The sequence below is a fragment of the Hevea brasiliensis genome, unplaced genomic scaffold (assembly GCF_030052815.1).
Source record: "Hevea brasiliensis isolate MT/VB/25A 57/8 unplaced genomic scaffold, ASM3005281v1 Scaf348, whole genome shotgun sequence".
Classification (NCBI taxonomy): domain Eukaryota; kingdom Viridiplantae; phylum Streptophyta; class Magnoliopsida; order Malpighiales; family Euphorbiaceae; genus Hevea; species Hevea brasiliensis.
The window spans coordinates 32,501-38,379 of record NW_026614860.1 but is presented as its reverse complement, the minus strand read 5'-3'; the positions used below and the strand labels follow the sequence as shown (position 1 = coordinate 38,379).

General features: G+C 26.7%; 1 pseudogene; it reads right to left on the bottom strand.

The window, feature by feature from the left end:
* Positions 1-522: 522 nt before the first annotated feature.
* The window catches only part of LOC131177195 (protein TIC 214-like), a 5,786-nt pseudogene continuing 429 nt past the window's right edge, over positions 523-5,879 (bottom strand).

The window sequence follows — 5,879 nt, the reverse complement described above, 5'->3', positions numbered from 1 at the left end:
CAATAAGAAACATATTTTATCATCATAAGAGAGAAAGAACCCCCATATTCAAATTCGGATTAAACCATCAACGATTTAAAACAAATAAATAGGTTAAAAAAATAATCCAATTTTTTTAGTACGATGAGTGGATAAAAAAGACTGATGTAAGGAAAATTTGAAGTTGTTATTCTTTGATACTGAGTGATAAAATCAGTATCGAAATACTAGAGGGTCATCTTATTTACATCTTATTTATTAGATAGACTAAAGAATTGTCGCTGGAATTAATTATGGATATTCTAAGTTAAATATTGAAATTACGTAAGGGATGATGAATTTTTTTTACATTCCAAAAATAGAAACAAAACAAAGGTGTTAATAAAAAAATGCTAAGAATACATACATATAAGCATTTCTTCATTTTTTTAGTAGTTTATTTGACTCGACTTGAGTCTTTTTCAAATTTTTTCCCAAAGTAAAGTGAATAGGATATGAAAAAGTACATTGAGGAATGAGGATTAATGATTGATAAAAGTATCAGAATGGAATATGGAGTGGAAAAGAAAAAGAATGACGTACCCATCTCCTTGTTTTCATATACTAAATCAGATATGCTATGGGATATATGAAAAATGCACCCTTATCAAAATTTCAACCGCGGATATATATATATTCTTACCATACTGAACCGACTAGCATTATTAGTATCGAACCAATAACGATTCATACAAGCTAAATCTTCTAATCAAAAATTGGGCCAAAGAAAAAATTGTAATTTAATTAGTTTCTTTTTATCTCTATCAAAATGTTTGCTTTTATCTAAAATGGGACTACAATTTTTTATGTTATTACCATTGAAAATTTCTGTATTTATATGAATATCATTTTGATTTTTTCAATTGAAAAGAATTCTTAATTCTCTACGACGTTTAGGGGATAAAATATTTTCAGGAACAAGTAAATCATAATCATTTTTGTTTCTATTTCCAATTATACTTTGATGTCTTTCAATAGATTCGGTAAAATTCTTTTTATCAACATAAAAATTTTCTCTGTATTTTTGATTAATTTGTTGTTTGTTCTTATGAACTAATAGGATACCTACCATTTGATACAAAATAAATTGTCCATCATTTTTGCAAACAGACGAACAGGTTCGATAATCAATATTCCCTTTTTCATTAATTAGTAAGAGTTAAATCCTTCGAACCATCGAATATTCAAACTTATTTCTTGCCTTTGAATAGAAGATATAATAATTTCTCGTGGATTTGTCGGTCTAAGCGAGAGACAATATACTTTGATATTATTGATTATTTTGTGATTTAAAGAACCATTCCATCTTAATTGAAAACATAAATACCGTTTTAGGAAGAAATCAAGTTCTACTTCCATATGACTTTTGTTTTGCTTTTTATTTCTATGTTTTTTCATATCTAATTCTATATAATCTTCTTCAATATCATTTTCTTGATTTATAAAACTGACCCAAAGTCCCCTTGGTCTTGATTCTTTTTCTTCGTGATTTTGATTCACTAATTCCATAATTTATTTTTCATTACATGATATATATATAAAAATATCAATATTTTTCTTAAGTATAATTTTATTATTTTTACTAACATTTTCATTTCTATGAAAATTGAAAAGAAGAAATTGGATGGGTATCGCCCATGGTTTTATCTTATATGTGTTGTAAAGTATCACAAATTTTCGAAAGAACCAAAGTTCAAAATTGGATATAAGACAATTTTTTATTTCTTCATTCATTCCCATCCAATCAAAAAAAAAACCTTTTTGATTGGATGAATTAACTTCTTGATCTTGGTGAATTGTAAGAAAAAAAAGATTTTTCTTATCAATTTTATCAATTATTTGATACTTATTAGTCCTAGTCTTAGTATTTTTTTTATCTTTGCTTCCGGTATCGATCCAGTACTCAATATCAACCTTCTTTCTAAGACAAAAATTGAGAATTCTCCAATCAAAATATTTTCTATCCTCTCTTTTCTCCATATCAATAATATCATCTTCCGCTAGATAATTATTGATAGAAATATCTTCCAACATGTCAAATAATTTGCTTTTTTTTGTGTTGTAATTATAAGAAATCTCTTGTTTATTATTTACTTGTAATGGTGATCCATAAATATATGAGTCCTTCTTATTTTCATAATTAATAGATTTATATGATAAAAGATTATATTTATAGTGTTTTTTAAAATTATCTTTTTGATTTGGTAATGAATCTGTCTCAAAATCATTTTTTTTTTTGTAATGAATTAATCGGTCTTTTTCATATAAATTCCATTTGTTTAATTTTTTATTTTGAACCATATGGTGTTGATGTTGATTGATTATATTTCGCCATTTTTGTGGTGTTAATCTAGACCATCTAATCTGAGATAGATCGTATTTATATTGATAATGACTCCTTAACCAATTTTCCATTGATTCATTACAATTTCTAAAATTTTTATTTTTAATTGAATTAAATAGCCCTTGGGCTATAAAAATCCTTTATTTCATTCTTGAGAAAAAGGCTATGATATTCAAAGATAGATTTTAACTTATATAAGTTAATAATTTTGATTTGTGATAATTTGTAAAATACATAAGCTTGTGACAAGGAGGATATGTCACAAAAAATCTTTGAATTTTTATTAATAACAACAACATTACTATTATTACTATTACGTGACTTTTTTATAATCGAAATAAAGTGAATTGTATTTTGATTTGTTTTATCAATTTTTTTCTGATTTTCTTCATTATTGTAAATGTATTTAGTAATAATTTTTTTTGTTGATTTAAGAAAAAGCTGTGCATTGATCCTTGGAATATTAATGATACCTAAAAAGATATCTATGTATATCTTTTCAATCAAAATTTTTATAAAAAAATGGAATTTACGCGCTAATCGAACATTTCTTCTATTTACTATCTCGAAATATTTTTGATGATTTTAATTTTTAGCATTATAACTTATTTTGTTTTTGTTAGGACTAATATTTATTTCGGGTTCTCATTTTTTTCCTTTTCTTTTGTAATTTTTTCTATTTGATTTATGATTATCTTTCTTCTAGCGAAAGATCTTTCATTTTTTCGATGAATAATTTGTCCAAGTCATAGATCGAATTGGGATGGATAATTTTTAATCGTCTCATTATTTTTATTGATTATCTAATCTTTTTCTTTTTTAGGTTCATTCAATTATTATACTTCTCTAAATCCTGATAATAGAATTGGATTTCTTTTTGATTTTGAAAGGTTGTTTATTATTTCTTTTAGAAAAAAATGTTTTGATGATCCAGTTTTTTTCTTTTAAGAAATTTAGAAAAAATTTTCTTCTTTCTTCTAAAATTGTTATAACTCGAAAACCATTTTTGCATTTTTCTAATTTTTTTTTCGAGTTTTTTAAAGATGGGTTCAAAAAGTGAAAGCCGTTTTCGGGGAGAACCAAAAGGAAGTTCAGCTTCCATTCCCAAAATCATAAAAAAAAATCATTTTTGTACTTTTTTCATTTTCGTTTGATCTTTATGAGAGAATTTTAACTTAGATTTGTGCCAAGGTTTTAGGCGAAAAGGAAATAGGATCTTTATTTGAATCCGTCTATTAACCGCTTTTTGGAAATTCTTTTACGATAATTGAACTCCATTATAGGTGCATTTAACATGCATTTCTCTACTCCAATCTTTTAAATCCTCGGACCATTCGAGTTTGAAAAAAGTATACGAATGATATTTTTAGCTATTATTAATGAAGGTAATATAATATATTTTCTAAGAATTGATTGGGTTACTAAAACACAACTTCTTATTATTTGAGCAAAAGAATGCTATCCTGTGGCTTGGCTATTTCTATCCGAGCTTTTTCCTCTCTTTGTTGTCTTCTCTTTTGTCCTCTTCTTTTTCTTACTTTCTTTTGTTTTTCTTTGTATTTGAAATTGTGAATTCTGCGTTTTATACATCCAATTTATAAACATTGTTTTTATCGGTTCGGAAATATCAAAAGAAAAAAAAAGAGATTTGTCTATTCTGTCCAAAAAAAGAGGAGAATGCACATTTGCTTGAAACAGTTCCCAAATAGCTATTTTGAATCTTTGTGCGCACGGATCCTTTTATTATGTCTCGTGAAAATCCGATTGTTGTGAATAACGTATCAAAGTCACTTCTTCTATTTGATCGAATTCGTTGTATCTTTGGTATTATTATAAGTATCTGTATTTTTTTATTATCGGTAAAAATCACTACCCGTTTGGCTTTTCGTGAACGAATTTCATAATCTTCCGACATGTTTTCTTCATTTTCTCCCTCTTGTTGTTCAAAATCGTCAATTAATTTGTATGACCATCGAGGAACTTGTTTACTTATTTCTTTTATTCCAGAGAATTTTTATAATTGTTTTATTTTTGGATTCGCTATAATCGTATGAAATAAAAATTTTAAAATTTTTATTCGATTTTCTAATTACATTTTTTCTTCTTTGTGATCTTTAAATAAGTGAAGTTCCTTAAAATTTAAACTTTATCTTGATTTTCCAACAAATTCATTAATTAAGTTTAAGAAATAAGCATTTTCTATTGAAAATGCTTTTCTATTAAATCCATCATTTTTATTCAAATTCTTGATAATTAGTAATAAGAAGAATAAGATGAATTTTATTTATCCAAAGCATCTCTATTGAATTTTTATGGAAGTTTTATTTAGGAGTGAGGGTGAAAAAAATTGGATTTTCATGGCAGGACCCACTCAAAAGGGATCATAAATTTTAGGTAAGTACTTTTTTTAGTTTTATCATTACATAGTCTAGTCCTTTTTTTAGTGTATTCAGAGTAAGATATTCCTTATCTAGAGCACGGACTCTATTTATAAATTCATTATTTAGGATTTTCTTTTTGTTCATTCTTATAATTCCAACGATTATACAATTCATCGAGGAGAGTTTTTCTCATGTAAACAGAGATATCTTTCTTTGTATCATTTCCAAAAAGTTGATAAACTGGGTGGATACGTAAAAGATATTCTTTCTTTTCCATCACTCGACATGTATAAAAAAATATTGTGACATTTCTTTTCTTACAGATTCTCAAACTGATCATTTTTATATATCGAAATGGACGATTCCAACGTTTAGAGTCAAAAAGAATAGTTACAAGAGGTTTTTCAAACCAAAAGATCTTTATTTTTTTATCTATCAATATTTCTAACTTGAATTTTCTTGATTCCCATCCGATAAAAAGTTTCATAAAGTGGTCTATTTTTATAGCATGTCTCTTTAAAGTGAAAATGGAATTCATCCTTTGTTTTTTCCTTTCCATTCACTTGGATCTCTTCCGTTTAAATCGATTTTGTCCGGATCCTCCTTTTCTTCCAAAAGGGAAGAAGAAGGATCTTCTTGATGGATCCCTCTTGTTCTGTTTAGTCCCCTTCGTTTGGAAGTTTTTCTATTTCTACATCTGTTTCTTCCTCCCTTTCTTCCGTTTAGAGGTTTCTTTCAGTTTCTTAGTAAAATGGGTGACGGTATTCGCCTAAAGAGTAGACACAGGTAATAAATAAGAGAATACTAAAGATTCGAGCCATAGAATTTCTCAATTACGACACAAGGTACTTATTAGATCGAAAAAGTACATTAGATCTAATAGAATTATTTTGTCGTATCGGACTAATATCAATCCAACCCATTTCATGAATAAAATGTGACCAATTAACCAACCAACAAAACTACTTGTTACAAATAACATCTTGTTGTTGCATGAAACATATAAATGTTGACTAATCGACTAACATTGAACTTGGTAAAATGAAATGGTTGAATAATTGAAAAATGAGATTATTCAGAATACAAATTGAATGCTAAGATTACGCATTGAATTTACGTAGTAGATCCATAATCAA